Raw genomic sequence first — 17336 nt, forward strand, 5'->3', positions numbered from 1 at the left:
AATTGGCTTGGTAGATTGGGAAACTACATTGAAAGAGATGATGATTGACAGGCAATGGCTAGAATTTAAAGGAAAAGTGCACTATATGCAGAAAAAGAGTCCTTTATGGCACGAAAACCCAAAAGATAAAGTGGCCCATCCTTAGCTGACAGAAGAAATTGAATCCAAGAAAGATTCTTATGCAGGTTCCAGAAAAAAATTAGTAGTTTTGAGGATTAGGAGCATTTTGGAATTCAGGAGATTGATAAAGAAAGGTGAGATAGAATACGAGAATAAATGGGCAAGAAATATAGAAAAGGACTGTGAAAACCTCTATAGATATGTAAAAGGGAAAAGATTAACTAGGCCAAATGAGGGTCACTGCTAATGTACAGAGCTGGGAAAAATTGCCATGCAGAAGGAGGAAATGGCAATCAAATTAATTTAACTAATATGTGTCTACTTCACAACAGAAGACAAAAAATAATCTGCCAGAACTATCAGAGAACATCGGTCTACTGAGGAAGAGGAAATATGTAAGAGAAAAAAGGTGCTAGAGAAGTTGGTGAGACTGACAAGTGATAAATCCAAATAATCTCCATCTGAGAGGTTTTAAAGAGACAGTGAATGCTCCAGTTATTATCTTCTAGAATTGTTCCTGCAGATTGGAGGATAACAGGTGTGATCGAACTATTTAAGGTAGGTAGGAGAGAGAAAACAGGTAACTACTGACTGTTAGCCAAATGGAAATAGGAGGGAAAGGTGCTGGAGTCTATAGTGAAGGATTTAATGACAGAACACCTTGAAAGGATTGAGCAGGATCAGCATGGGTTTATGAAAGAAAAATCATGTTTGAAGATATGATTACAGAGAAGGGGTAGAAGTGGTATATTTGGATTTTCAATAACACAGGATGTTGGTCAACAAGGTTAGAGCACACAGAGATGGGAAGTAATATATTGACATGGAGTGAAAATTGGTTATTGGAAGAAAAGGGTGGGTATAAATAGATAGTTCGCAACTGAATGTCCCAGCACTCCCAACCCCAAGAACGGAGAGTGTAGCTAAGGTCCCCCTGCCCAGGTGGCATCTGTTGGAGTGAGAGTGCATGGGCACTTTTTGGTCGACATGGACGAGTTGGGCCGAAGGGTCTGTTTCTGTGCCGTATGACATCAGCGGTAGGGAGATTTCTGGAGAAGGTCCTTAGGGACGTGATTTGCCCGCATTTGGAAAAGTACAGACTGATTACGGGCAGTCAGCATGGCTTGGTGAGGAGGAGGTTTATTGTTGTCATATGTACAGAGATTGAGTAAAAAGCTTTGTATGCATGCCGTCTAGAGAGATCATTCCATGCATAAGTACATCGAGGTAGTACAAAACAAGCAATAACAAAATGCAGAATATGGTGTTATTCTGATGATTGAGGGTATATTGTCTATGTGGACTTTAGTAAAACATTTGGGACAAGATCTCTCATTGGTAGGCTGTCCAGAAGATTCAAGTCCAATGGGAGCCACGGTGAGTTTGGTAAATTGGATCCAAATTTGGCTTGGCCATAGAAGACAAAAGGTAGTGGCAAAGGAGTGTTTTACTGATTGGAGGTGACTAGTGGTGTTCCCCCAAAAATCAGTGCTGGGACCTCTGTGATTATATATTAATGACTTACATGAAGATGTAGGTTGGTCTGATTAGAAGTTTGCAAATGACTTGGAAAATTGGTGGAATTGTGGATAGCGAGGAAGGTTTGAAAGGATACAGCAGGATGTAGACCAGTTGGAAATTTAGGCAGAGAAATTGCAAATGGAATTTAATCCGGACAAGTGTGGGGTGGTGGCATTTCGGGGTGGGGGGGAGTGAAGTCAAATGTAAGAGGAGAGTATACAGTAAATGGCAGAAACCCTATGAGCATTGATGTACAGAAGGATCTTGGGATGCAAGTCCATGGCTCCTGAAAGTGGACAGGGTGGTAAAGAAGAAGTGTGGCGCGCTTTGCCTTCCTCTGTCAGGGCGCCGAGTTTTAAGAGTGGGGAAGTCGTGTTGCAGCTGTGTAAAGCTTAGGTTCGGCCACACTTGGAGTACTGTGTGCAGTCCTGGCCACCACACTATGGGAAGGCTTTGGAGTGGTTAACTGTAAGGAGAGGTAGGACAAATTTGGATTGCTTTCTCTGGAGTGTCGGAGGCTGAGGGGAAACCTGATAAAGGTTTATAAAATCATGAGATGCATAGAGAGGGTAGATAGAATCTTTTTTTCTCCCAAGAGTGGACATGCCAAATACTAGAGGGCATGGATTTAAGGTGAGGGGGAAAGTTTAAAGGAGATTTGGGAGGTAAGTGTTTTACATAGAGAGTAGTGGGTACTTGGGATGTGCTTCCAGGGGAGGTGGTGGAGGCAGATACAATGGCAGTATTTAAGAGGAATTTAAACAGATACATGAACAGGTGGGGAATGCAGAGTTTACAGACCATGTGCAGGTAGATGGGATAAGTTTAATTTAGCAACACGGTCAGCACAGACACGGTGGGCTGAAGGGCCTGTTCCTGTGCTGTATGTATGTTTCTATGTTTCTCAGGCTGTGACTAGTGACACCACAAAGTTTGGTCCTCAGGTTCCAGCTATTCAAGAGCCATATGAGGGAATGAAATATCACATTTCCAAGTTGCTGATGATACATTATAAAGGTGGAATTATGAGTGGGGAAAAGGTTTCATGGGATATAGACAAGCTGAGTAAGAACGTGGGGTCAGGTGGGCAAATCTGACCTCAACCTATGACAGATATTCACATTTTCCTATCCCTCTTCCACCGTCCCTGCAATTCAACTAACTTGCTTTCTCATTTTCTCAGTCCTGATGAAAAGCCTTCAACCCAAAATGTTAATCCCGTTTCTCTTTCCACAGATACTGCTCGACTTACTGAGTGTTTCCAGCATTTTCCATTTTTACTGCATTCTCAGAATAAGGGCTAGGTCACTGAAAACAGAGATGAGAATAAATTTCTTTATGCAGAGGACTTATGTAAGTATTTGGAAGGCTCTGTCATTAAATTCATTCAAAACAGAGGCAAAAGAGTAGCCACAGACATGATGAATGGTGAAGCAGGCTTGAAGGGCCACATATACTATTCCTACCCCTGCTCCTACTTCTTATGTTTCTATGTTTACAAGACAATATAACCTGTTTGACTGGAACCACATCAATCAGCCGAAACATTCATTCTTCCACCACCAAGATACTGTGCCCATAATAAATGTCATCTAAAGATTCACTAGTTAGCAACTTAGGCTACATCAAGACTGCCTTTCAAACTGGCAACAAATACACAGGACCACGACTGTAATTTTTTTTGGGGGTGAATTTTGCACTATGCTGAGAATGATAGCAGGCACTAACTACAATGATATCTACACAACAAAAGCAGAATGTGTAATTTGCAAGGCACACAAACACATGATATAATGCACAATAAGGTCTTTATGTTGCATACATACATGACGTACTTGCATTTTGTTCATGAATGCAGCAGATTGCTTTCACTCTTTACACGAATACACAGTCATTATAGACTCTGCAGACTGTCTTCCATTTTGGACTCCTCAATTGCATACTTGTCTCTAACATTGGTTCCTTGAACTAGACTACTTGCAACCTCTAGATTTAAATCACTGCTGCTCATGACTGTTAAACAATATATTGGCATTAGGAATAAATGAACATATCTGTTCAATTTGTTCAGATATGTCCCTTGTTGTGATCATCTGATGAACTCTTCAGACCTTATTTGCAATGCATATCAGGTACCCCTTCGGATTACAGACTTGAACTGCTTCAGCAAGGTCACATTGTCTCAAGTGTCTGGTAACTCTGACTCTTTCACTTGGTCAGAATTGTTTATCTATGCCTTGAATTATTACTTTTTGTTTTCTTTGCAGCTCCATTACTCTTCCCTCTAAACATGGCTACAGGTATCCTTTGGGATATTCAGTATGTGTTTGTGGGCTGACTTCAAGAGTACGTCTTGCTGAGTTGCCCGAGTGTGAAGTTGCAAAATCATGCTTCTCGACAAATACTAGGTGATTCATGTATTAATCTGGACAGATCATCAGCAATTATATTTGCCTTCTTGCCCGATAATCGTTTAAAAACACTGCAACAGCAAAACAACCTGCCTTTGCATTGTGGAAATTGCTGCTTAAGAACCCAGAATTACCAATCACAGTTTGCAATCTGTAATAAAAGCAAAGTCTTCCCAAAATGAACTGGAGTGATTTCTTCACACTAAGGATAATTACTAATGTTTCCTTCTCCTTTTCTGCTAACTTCACTTTTATTAAGAGTACACAAAGCATATTCTATAGGCAGTTCTTGCCCATCATAGTTGATGATAGCACTTAATAACTTTGACCAAAACTCAATTTACTTCCAATTTCAAAAACAGTTCTTCCACTTAGTTCTTCAAAGAATAAGGAACTTGCTATAGACTGGATTGTGCCTCATATTCAGTGATTTCTATGTGGCCTTCTTTGAAAATGGTATATTTCAACAACAGTATCTCCAAAACTGACTTCGATGCAGAATTTGTCCTTTCAACTGATTTTTAATTTTTCCAGATAATATTTGCCAAATAGGGATTGGTAGAGTCCAGTACAACTATTGGCAACTCAGGATGCTGGCCATTGTGACATACCATGCAATGCGTCTGCTTCAAAAAATCTGTTTGAGACTTAAGACTGACAATCCTCACTCTGCAGCTGTGTCAATCTTTGTCCGCTGAATGACAAGTTTGCAACTGAAACCAGTTATTGCTGTACAGAAAACCACCGATTAACATGCTGATAAATTTTTAAGCTGTTGTTTTGAGGTGGAATGCAATCAATTGTGCAAAAATAGACTTAAAAATAACAAAAAAGCGTTTGAATTCAGAATCTGATAATGAAGATTCAATTATTGATTTTTTTTTATTTTTATGAAAATGAACATGTTAAATTTATCACTCTGATATTTTGGTAAAATAGTTTGGTTAAAACATGTTCACTGAACCAGAACTCTACCATTCAACTACTCCAGTCATTCATTTAGGCCATGACCAGTTTGTAACGTAACTCCAGTAACCCTCCCTGGTTACAAACCCTTTGCTCACAAATTCTTTAAATCTCAGTTTTGAAATTTTCAATTGACCAATTAACAACTATTTCAAAGATTTCTACATTTATGCTATCACTTGTGTGAAGAAGTGCTTTAGACATAATCTGAATAGTCTAGTACAATGTTTAAGGAAATGTACTGAATTATCCTACAAGGGGAAATTTCTATCAGATTATTTAATTGTTTTATATTTTATGTAGATGTTCCTTAATCTTCTGTTCTCAAGAAAAAAAACAAACATAATCTCTACAGTTTATCATCATAATGTAATCTGTTGTAATATAACTCTAGTTAATCCACACTGAACCTTCGCCAAGGTCAATTTTTACTAACCAATAGGTGGTGCCCAAAATTGAACACAACATGCAGTTGCTGTCAAGCTACAATTAAACACAACTTTTATCCCCTTGCATTGTAGCAACTTTGATATGAAGGCTAACATTCCATTAGTGTTTTTGGTTACATTTTTGTCTTCTAAAGTCAGTTTCTCTGACGTCTCATAGATCATATCACTTAAAAAATACACTATATTCCTTAGCTCCAAAGTAGATATACTTCTACTCCCACATCTTTAACTCCATCTGCTGCATTTACACCCACTCACTTAGTCTATCAATGACCTTTTACAACTTCTACACCAACTACACTGTTCACTCTGCCATGTAAGTTAATGTTGCCAATAAACTTGGAAATGCAGCACTTTCACACTATTCCTTCATCCAAATAATGAAGTGTTGAAGCCCCAATGCAATCCCTAAGTGACACAACTGGTTACATCCAGCTAATGAAGCACAGATCTATTATCACTTCTCTCTATCTTCTACTCCTAATCAATTGACTTCCTGTGCCAAAAAGGTGGTTCTAATTTCATGCACTTTTGCTTTCGATGGAATTGCATTGAAAGTCTTCAGGAAGTCACAGAGGTCAGTCACCTTCTCCAAAAATATTTGTAAATGATTAAACTTTATTTAACAATTTACAAATCAGGCTTACACTGATCAATTCATATTTGTTAAAGTTGTCAGTCACTGTATTCCTAATTAACTTTCCCACAATGTGCATTATTATTGTCAGTAAATATTGGATTTTAGCCATAATGTGTTTTGGATATTCTATTCCATAGCTCATTATCCTGATGCAAGGTTTCTTTGTTGTTAATTAATGATAATATTTAAATGTAACGCAAGACAGAATTAATTGCATTAAAATTAGCCTTGAGACAAAAGCTGAGAAAATATAATTCAAATTAAACAAAACAGCAAAGTAGGAAAATGATTTCACAAGCAACACAAGTTAGGACTTTAGTGGAGGGAAAACCATTAATTAATATTTGTTTGTTTTAAAGCTGAAGTAAAGTTATTCCATACCCACCATGGACTTCTTAAAGTAAGAGGTGTTTCAAAAATATAAATACACAAACATAAACAAAAGAAGAAAAAAATGACCACAGTAGAATTATCTGAAGGGAAACTAACAGACAATGAAGTATATAAAATATAGGTTACAATAAATTGAGAGGACCATTGTTCCTGAATCCAACATGCCCTTGGGAAAGATTGGGCCTTTTGTCTTTGTGCACAAATTACTCATTTCCTAGCATGACGAGGACCAATGTTGACATATGTATCTTTTCTATCAATACCTCCTGTCAAATGGTATGGCTTGATAATGGCAAGAGAACATGTTATCAAATTTAAAAACACCACCATAATAAAATGAAATTTTCTAACAGTGCAAGAGAATCTGGGTCAAAGCAAATAGTCAGTGCATTTCATATATCCAGGTTAAAAGCTGTAATTAGTACAGGCTTTACAAATTAATGGCTTTTGCTTGGCAATGTGCATCATATTTTAATTTGTATTATTTCAGATTCCATAATCCTATTAAAACAAACTTTGGACGGACATCAAATGTTGACATATCGTGAAACAGTGGTGCTATACTGTCAATCTAAAGATTTCTTCAATTCACCAGCAGAGCCTTTGTTCTTGCCAGGCACATAATGCCCTTTAGAAGGAATGTTTGAAAATAAAATGTAAGTAAAAAAACAGCTGTCACAGTTATCAAAAGGTAATAAGTTGCATGAGCTTGACTATACTTGTTCTCATCTCATTGCATGGAACATTCCATATTTCCTTATTGAATTCAATTCTATGAAAAGACTTTTCAAAGTAGAGCAATAAAGCTGGCATAATATATGAATCCTTACGTGATCTCCAGAGTGGCTGTATTATCCAAAAGTTATCAGCTGCTTTAAAACATTTTGCTCAAAAGGGCCAAATAGCTAGTTCATATGATTATTTAATTCACTAAAAAGTGAATGCTAAAGCTGAATTCATACTTTAAAATGTATTATAAACAGAGCCCTAAATTGTTTTGAAATATCAGTGTTTTTACATTAGTTGGACACAATTTTTTATGTCATGATAAGACGGAATTTGCAGTCAAACTTAAGTTTATCTCAAATATGGATAGCAATCAATCAGAAGCACAGCAAATCACCATCAAACAAACAAGCTGCATTTTACCGTGTCCTACGGTAGAAACAATCAAACAGGAAATTAAATTATAGGTACTCATCACTATTTTAACCATACCCTTTTCATGGAGATAGCTGATGAGCCTTATGAATGTCTTGTGCATAAATGTGACATGCCACTTACCAGCCTGTGCCTGAATCTTGCTGTATGCTGGCATATGTTGGTTCATATGCTCAAGAGTTGCAATTGCATGGAATATTGCTCAAACATCAGGCAACGTTCCACTTTTGACCTTACAATGCAAGGAAGGTCATTATAAAGCAGTTGAAGATAGTTGGATCTAGGGCACCACCCTGAGCAACTCCTGCATGTCCTGAGACAACAACCACAACTATCTTCCTTTGTTTAAGGTATGGCTCCAATCTTTGGACTATGTTCCACTTGATATCCATTGGCTTCAGTTTTACCAGGGCTCTGAGAAGAAAAACTTGATCAAATGGTTTCTTGATATCAGGGGCAGTCACCTTTACTACATCTTTGGAATTCAGTTCTTTGGTGCTCACTTTGATCAATGCTATGCTGAGGTCTGGAGCTGACACTCAAACTGGACATCAGTCAGCAGGTTATTGGTGAATAAGTGTTGCTTGGTAGCATAGTTGATGACACATTCTGTCACTTTGCTGATGATTGACAGTAGACTAATTGGTCAGTAATTGGCTGGATTGGATATTTCCTGATTTTTTATGAACAGGACATACCTGGGCAATTTTCTGTCTTGCTGAGTATCATGGTGCTGTAGCGCAGTGGTCTCACAGCTCCAGTGACCAGGGTTCGATTCTAACCTCCAATGTTGTTTGTGTGGAGTTTGTGCATTCTCCCTCTAACTGTGTGGACTTCTTCTAGGCGCTCTGGTATCTTCCCACATCCTACAGGTGGGTGGTATTAGATTAATTGGCTTCTGTAAATTACATTGAGTGCAGGTGGCTGATGGGAGAATTAAGGGCTGTTAATGGGCTCATAAATACTCAGGGTTGAGTTGCCAGATTTGTTCTGAGTCTATTCCCTTTGGCAAAATTGTAGTACCACAAAAGGTGATAGATGTCCCCAGTATGAAGATGGGACTTTGGCTTCACAGTGACTGTACAGAGGTCAAGTTTACCAATGCATCTACTGCAGGTGTAATGATGAAGCACTGAAATTCCTCCTCACTTCAATCTTAAACATGTAAATTTTGATCTTGAAATGATCTTAGTTCTAGATTCCTCCACCAGGGGGAATCCAGCATCTATCCAGTCCAGCCCTTTAGAATATTATATGTTTCAATAGATCATCTCTCATTAAAAGAAGTCCAGAGAGTATGAAACCGGTCTATTCTATTTTTTCCCCCTCGCAAGACAACCCCTTCTCCCCTGCAAACAATTCAGTGAACTTTCAACTGCCTTCAGTTAGTATCACCCTGTGCCCAAGGTGCTAGTGGGGATTTAAGAAAGTCATCTTTTATTAGCTGCGACATGGCGTATGTGATCAGGGTAGTTTTGCTAGAAATACTAGTTAAGCACTACTGAAAGTTCCAGTTACAGTACAAGGTGGATGTAAGCGCGGCAGAGGAGCAACAGAGATTTCGGAGCCAGGGTTTACTTATGATGGAGATTGAGGATTAATTAAATCTCATTAGATTGAAAGCAGATGGGTGTTTTTCCAGACTGGCAGGTTGTAACTCATAGGATGCTGCAAGGGTCAGTGCCTTTGCCTTAGCTATTTACATTCCTGAGCCCAATACTCCCCAGTACTCCTTTGGACAACTGTTGCAGAATCAGCTGATACAGCTGATCTGCTTCCCCAACCTTAGGGTCACAGCCTTGGACACTGACATGTAAAATTAAGTAACTTGTTAAATATGATTTTTTAAATAACCAAGTATATACAAGGAGACAACGAAATAAGTATTGCACAGTTACTTCTATAAACTACATGAAGTATATTCCATATTAAAGTTCATTAAACGCAAAGCCATTATGCATCATTCTGACTCCTCCATTATTCTTTTAAAGATCCCTGTTCATCACAGTGCCAAATAACCTCATTCTGTGGAATATTTCAATTAATCTTTCATTTATCTTTACCTTGAATTCTGGATGGCTACATGTCAAGCTATTTTACAGGAATTAATTAGTACTTTTGGGAAAACTCAATGGAGAGTGACCTGATGTCCACTCCAGGCCTCCTCCCTAATCCAAGGAGTCCATAACATGGTATCACATGTAATATTGATCCTTCAAGGCTTGTTTCATGTTGTTAATGGTGTGTGGATAGAAACTTCCAGCAAGAAGCTATTGGAAAGAAAGCAACAATAAAGATGCCTGCTGGCTCTGTAAACAGTTTCATGAATGAAGTTTCCTTGTTGCTAAAATTAGATTGTTTAAATTACTGTTTCCAATATCTTGGAGATTGAATTAAGGAGTTCTTGAGACGGAGTTTGAGGTTGGTGGTAGTGTCCGGGATAAATTCCATCTGATATCTGTCAAACGTAGCACAGAGAGATGAAAAATACTGCAAGGACAGAAGCTCAGGCAGCATCTGTGGATGGAGAATCAGAGTTAATGTTTCAGGTCAAACTGAGAGTGAGAAATAAAATTAGTTGCAGAAAGGGTGGGGGAGAGATGGCAGGACAAAGTAACATCTCTGATAGAATGAGGTCTGAGTTACTGTGAAGACAAACTGTTTACCAAGCCATCTGGTTAATAAGGGCATTTAGAGAGAAACAAAAGGGGTATGTAAAAGCTATGATATGATCACATCTGCTGTAAGTTATCCATTTGAAGTATTAACTCAGTTTTTCTATCTCCACAGAAATTGCCTGACTTGCTGGGTGTGTACAGCATTCTCCTTTTGGCTTCAGTTCTCTGCAACAGCTGTTTCCTCTCTCTCTAACTTATCAACCAACCAGACAGCTTCATGAGCAGCAGATCACCATAAAACCCCTGACCTCACCTTAATAGAGATGTTCCCTTTGTCCTGTCCATCCTTCCCTCACCCTCTCTGAGACTTGAAACTAATTTGTCTTCTCACTTTTCCAGTCCTAATGAAGGGACTTTGACCTGAAATATTAACTTTGTTTCTCTTTCCACTGATACTGCCTGAAATATTAACTCTGTTCCTCTTTCCACTGATACTGCCTGACCTACTGAGTGGTTTCAATGTTTTCTGTTTATATTTCAGATTTCCATCATCTGCAGAATTTTTTTATATTTTGAATTATATAATCTTGGAGCATTAGAACAATTAATTTTCTTAATGAGAAACAAAAAATATTAGATACATAGAGCAGGTCAGGCAGCAGCTATAGTGAGTTAATATTTCATTTTAATGATTTTCATCAAAACTATGAAAAGTTAGAAACTAAACATGTCAAATTATAAAGGAGGGAAGAGTTGAAGAGAAAAAAAAAGGAATGTCTGTGATAGGGTGGAGACCAACAGCTTACTGTGGAAAGATTGACAGCTATATTTCCTACGTAATTATACTGTCTACCTTTCAAAAATACTTCAGCAGCTAAAATGTACATTGGAATATTCCTAAAGGGATGTGAGAGGGACTCTTTCAATACAAATACTTTGCCAAGAATCTCCTCAGGACCTGCAGTTAAGCAATTGTTTCAGAGCAGGCCAATAACAGTTTAAGTCATGGCCCAGCCATTTGGAGCAAGGTGTCAAGAGCTACTCAATTGACTTGAGACCAAGCTTTCCATTTGTATTCCATGCCATTGCATTGCATGCAAAGGAATCACTTAAGTCCAGGAGTGTAGCTGGGACCAGGGGAAAGATAGGCCAGTGCATGTGATAGACACCAGGGATCACAGTGATTAGGGAAAGGATCAGCTTGAGGCAATCGATAATGATGATAGAGGGGTTCCATGCAATTATCAGGGGGTGGAAGATGGGGAATTGGACTGTGGTTGCCAATGGGGGAGAGTGCCTGATGTGAGAGAGGATTAGGTTGGGCTAGGATCACGAGTGTAATGACAGAGTACAAGTTCAGTACCATTAGATTTAGAGCATGGAAGGCTCATAGGAAAGCTGATAAGCAAATTTTAAGGGACATACTTACACTGGGTTCTCAGCATTGAGCTCGGACCTGCTAAGGGAAATCTCCCACAAGTCATGTGAAAGCAGGCTTCACAAGTTACTGATATAGGAGTGGCCTGAGAACATTGAGGGGAATCGCAGCATGAATAAAAGTTCTTGGGTTTCACTGCGTGTGACAAGTGTTCACCATGTCCGTACAGCAGACAAACAGAGGGATTCAGAAGAAAAATGGTGGACATTGCATTTCTTGCTGCAAGATCCCAATCTCCCATCACAATTCATTTTTCATGGAAATTGGATCAAGTAATGCAGAAAAATTTTTGGCATTACTCAAACAAATTTAAAGGCCAAAAATAAATCAATTTGATTAATGATTCCCAAAACAATATGTACCATAAAACCTAGAGAATTAAAGTTGGTATGAAAATAAAGTCTATTTTGTTATATTTATTGTGCTGATAATTTTGAACATTCAAATTTTGGAAGTATTTTTAAACACAATGCTGAGATCCTACCGAGTTTTCGGGGGTTAAGGAAGATATTTTCAATGATAAGAACAGATACTTTTATTCAATGTACAAGACAGGCTGAGATGTGCAAATTCTTTGAAGTTCTGTGACTTTATGGTTATTTTTGAAGGTAGCTGCTTTTATTTTGCTGATCTTGCCGGATAGGAAATTTACATTAAATTTTCTGCAGACCTTTGCACGTATTTCTATAAAAGCCATGCATTACAAATAGAGATTGCCAAGGTCTTCAGAACCATGTTACAATGCAGTAACTGTTTTTGTCATAGTTTAAATACTTTAACACATGATCTTATAGTTTGACTTATTCATTGAAAAGATAAAAATGAATTCTGGTTAATGGAAATATATCCATGACGAAAAAAAAGGAACATGCGTCTATGTAGAACCTTTCATGGCCTCAGGATGTCCAAATGGGTTTTACAACCAATAAGTTACTTTTGAGGAGCATTCACTGTTTGAGGGCAAGAAACAGTTGCCAATGTGCATACAGGGCCCACCTGCAGCAAAGACAAATGGCAGCACAATGGTGTAGCAGATAGTGCAAGAGCCTCACAGCTCCAGTGACACAGATCAATCTTGACCTCTGGTGTTGTCTGTATGGGGATTGCATATTCCCCCACTGACCGTACGGGTTTTTCCTCAGTGCTCTGGTTTCTTCTCATATCGTTAGGCTGTGGTGGTTAGTAGGCTAACTGGCAAACTACCCCTAGAGAATCAAGGGGAGTCAATAGGCTTGAGAGAGAATAGATTACAGTGAAATAAGTGGGGGATGATTTGAGATGGTTCTTGAGAGTTGGCATAGACTTGATGTGTATTATGTCATCCTTTTCATTCTTAAGGAAATATGAAAGTAGATCCAGGTAAAATCTGCTTTTAATGATGTTTGAAATAGCACCATGAAGCTTTTTATACTCACCTGAGAGAATTGAGGGCCTAAGCCTATATTTCACTCTCAAAAGACAATACCCACTGGCTGTGCAGTATTCCCTGAATATTGCACTGAAATAAATTTTTTATAGGTCAATACATATGACATTTGTATGCCTCCAAATGTTTAAATATCACTATTGGAATAGAAATGGACTTTGCTGTCAGGTCATCAATATTTACTGCAATGATGATCTTCATTATACTGATTAGGCAGGTATTCAGGCAATGCTTTATACAAATGACACATGCAGATTGCATTGAGTATTTAAAGCTAATTGTTCTAAGAATGCACCAAGAAATGTAGCTCTCAAGGGGTCGACAGCAATATTCTAAAACAGCTCAAATCATAATCCAAATGTTCCTGTAGTGAGAATCCCCCCCACGGAATCCAGTTCTGCTGAAAATGCAGGAACACAAACTGCATTTAAAATAGTTTTTTTAATCGTCACATTAAACTAGTTATGTAATAGCCATTGCTACATTTAGTTATTATTTTATTCAATAGAAATAATTTGACTTGCAAACAGGGTGGCTGTTAACAAAGAGCACATTTACACTTAAAAATATGGGATATGATAAGGTGAAAATTCAGTTTGAATGTAACGGAATGCTAATAGTGAGAGAACCAAAGAAAATGTAAAAATCATACGTCAAACTGTACATCTTATTTAAATATATCCGGTATACCTAAAATGTAGGTATAATTGATCCAAAAGTTGCAGTAACTAAAGTGTATATTGTACTACAAAAGTGAAAATCTATGGAAACCCTATCTGTGACGTGAAGAATAACAATGGGCCAATATAGCACCCAGTCTTTTGGTATTTGGTATATCATGAAGTTAAATTTATCTTCCTGAGGCTGGAGATATTATCTTCACCCCGCCACCCCCACCCCCCCACCCACACACACACAGGGCAGTCTATGTTCTAAAGCATAAATGTAGACTGTTGCACAATAACCTGTTTACACATCTTTGGCTCTCTTTTTTTGGCTCTGCCGTTAATCAATGTTTAGTCAATCATATGTAGTGCTTTAGCTCACATGTGTAATATATTCATGTATTAGCAAAATAGCATTGAGATGTTTAAATCAGTGCCTCAATATGTCAAGTTATTGATTTCATTATTTATGCATTAATCATCACCATGGTTCAGCACTCTTTCCTTCAAACCAGAAGGTTATAGACATAAACTCCATGACTAAACTAATCACATAATCCAACCTGAGTCATAGATGCAGTATTGACTACTACTCCAACATGTATTCTATCACTCCCATGAATCACCAAATTTAGACTCTCACCTTCCTGCTTATCTTGATGTAAAAGATGACAAAATATATTAAATACAAATTCTCCTCATACACTATTTAACATTTTCTTTCCTCCAATCAACACCAAACATTTCACAATAACGTATTAGCTGCTTATTCATTCATTTGGTGCTTGGCAGACATAAACTGACCAATGTATTTGCTTACAAAACAACAATGATTGTACTTTGAAAAGACTGGTTGTAAATAGTTAGGGATTTTCAATGATATGAAGCATATTAAGATATTTCTTATTTTCTCAGACAGAGATTTTCCAATTTCACCTCCAATGATGAGATTTTTTATTAAACATTATGGCATGACTCTCCAGTATTTAACAATGCAAAAATGTAAATCAGGATGAAATAGAATTCCCTTTGATTGACAGCTGAATATTTATACCTTTTCCAGGTATACATCTGCTATCTAAGTCTAAAGCAGACCAATAAAACACCATAAAAGATCAGATAAAAATCCATAAGCAACTAAAGTTCACTCTAAATATACATGCAATGCTACAGTTCTGATCAAATCCAACTCAGCCAATGTAACTTGAACTGGAAATTATTTTATATAGTGCTGGCCTTTTCAGTGCTATGTGACTGATTTATTGCTCCATGCACTTGCTTCCTGTAAATACGGAGAAGCAACGTACGTCAAGCATAATTGAAAGTTCTTTCCAACACGTCCCCATGTAGAATAGACCAGCACATGGAGCATAGAGCTTGTAGAGAACATATGTGTGACACCAATCCCAGTGCACTGCTCTTGTGGTAGCTCTCCTGTGAAATATTATTATGGACTAATTCCAAAATCACAATGCTGGCTACTCACAGGAAATCAGGTTTGCATAGCAGGAGCATACTCCATGACTATTCTAGCTGGAGGTGCAATCAATCACTTGCAGCTATGCTGGGGAGTCAGGTGTCTGTCAAAAACTTGCTGCCACAGTGTGGGAAGAGTCTGGTTGAGATGTGAGCTAAGCTTCTTTCATTAACTGCTTACCATGCATGAAAGCGTTGGTCCTTCTTGTCCTACAGCAAGAAGGCAGGGCATAAAGGCAAGGCAGACTTGCCAAAGGACCCTGAAAGAGGAATGGAAGCTCTAACCTGTACACCCTCCAAGAATCCAAAGTATCACACTCCTATTTCCATCCCTCTATACCCAGAGGCCATGATTTTCAAAGGCATTTGTTACCCTCTGTAGACAGAGCTAGGACAGGACTGCCTCTTCAGGTCTAGATTCTGTACTACTTCATGAATCACTTCAGAGAGCAGTTGGTGGCCTCTGCCAAATTTCAGTTTGCTGCACACACTTTGCATTAGAGACATAATAGTTGGCCCCTACTAGAGGAAAAAGGACCTCCTCAGTATAAACCAGCAAGAATAACAGACATGTGGGTTTTATCAGGCTTCTTGATGGCTCGGGGTGTGTTAAAGTTCAGGAAATGCCTGGGGCTCTCTATATGAATCAAGAACTTCACAGGACTCACAATGCTATCATTCCCTGATAACTTCACAGCAATCACAAGCAGAAATTCCTCATGGTCAATGCCATTTATCTGAGGAACTCATAGGATGCCTTGATCTCTTGGCCATCAGCTACACCCATCATGTCATGGCTGCATCTGTGCTCAGTGAAGTGTTGGTTCACTTCGCTGTCCCTAGCTCCTCACTCCAATCCTGGTGATTTTGTGAGCAAAATTACATTTGAAGCCTTAAGGCCAGAAGAAGCCTCATAAAGAGCCTCAATGGTTTTCTTTTAGATGAGATTCTGGTACATCAATAGATAGGTGGGCGTCCTGTAACACTCTCAAGAAATGGCCTTGTACTGTTGTCTGCTGCGTACTCCATAAACTGGCCATTCTGATGGTACAGCTCTGGTTCAGGAACAGGAACACCAGGAGCAAAGGGAGGAGAAAGAGGAGGACGAGAAGAATGGCAACAAATAACAACATGGGAAGGCCTTCACTGGATGTGCTGTTAGGGCACATCTCAGGCTTGGAGTTCAAGAAAATCCCATTCCACTAAACACACACTCTGAGGAGCATTCCATCAGCCAAAGCCTCTAGGCCTACCATTACATGGTGTATGAATTTCAAGAGGCAAGCTGCCATGGCAACATGCCATTGTTTGGCAATGACCTTTGACAAGTGGAAGCCGCTCCATTTTCACTTCACACTCAGGTACAAGAATAATACCCATTCTTTTGAAAGATATAACAAGCATCCATAAGTTAGGAGGAATACAGAAACACTTATGTAAGGTATATTAGCTGCAATTTTTTTCAGACATTAACAGGAACCAAAAGTTGGGTGGTTTAAGATTAATTATGCTGCCATATAGTTGGAAAGCCAACCGAGGGTGAATAATCTCCAAAGGATATTTTCTTTAAATCAATAACTCTTATTGCCTTTTTTTAACATTATATGGTAGCTCAATTATGTTAATCAGTTCCAAACACACCAAGTAGTTTTGCTTTAGCTTGAAATTGCATTACTTCATATTTGCTGCAACATGTAATAAGAGGTCACAAATGTAATGAAAATTGCTCATTGGCTCTTATACGAAAATTAGACTTTTGCCTCATTTCATTTTCTGGAGAAGAAAATTGCATTTTGATGATTATACTTCTATGTCATTTTTAGTAGATCATTCCCTTCATTACCCTCTATGCTATTTGTATTTCAATCATCCCAGTGCCCTGCTGATGTTCTGCAGTAAAACTAAATTCAACACTGAGCTTGCCTGAAGGTCCCCTTAGATATACATACTTCAAAAGATATCAGGATGACATTGTAAAGATATGATGTACTGTTGGGAATAGCATTTGGGCACAGTAATTCTGTACATCTTGCATCTTTGATGTGCCGAAAT

Source organism: Pristis pectinata, chromosome 4 (genome assembly GCF_009764475.1).
Source record: "Pristis pectinata isolate sPriPec2 chromosome 4, sPriPec2.1.pri, whole genome shotgun sequence".
In the NCBI taxonomy this organism is placed as follows: Eukaryota; Metazoa; Chordata; class Chondrichthyes; order Rhinopristiformes; family Pristidae; genus Pristis; species Pristis pectinata.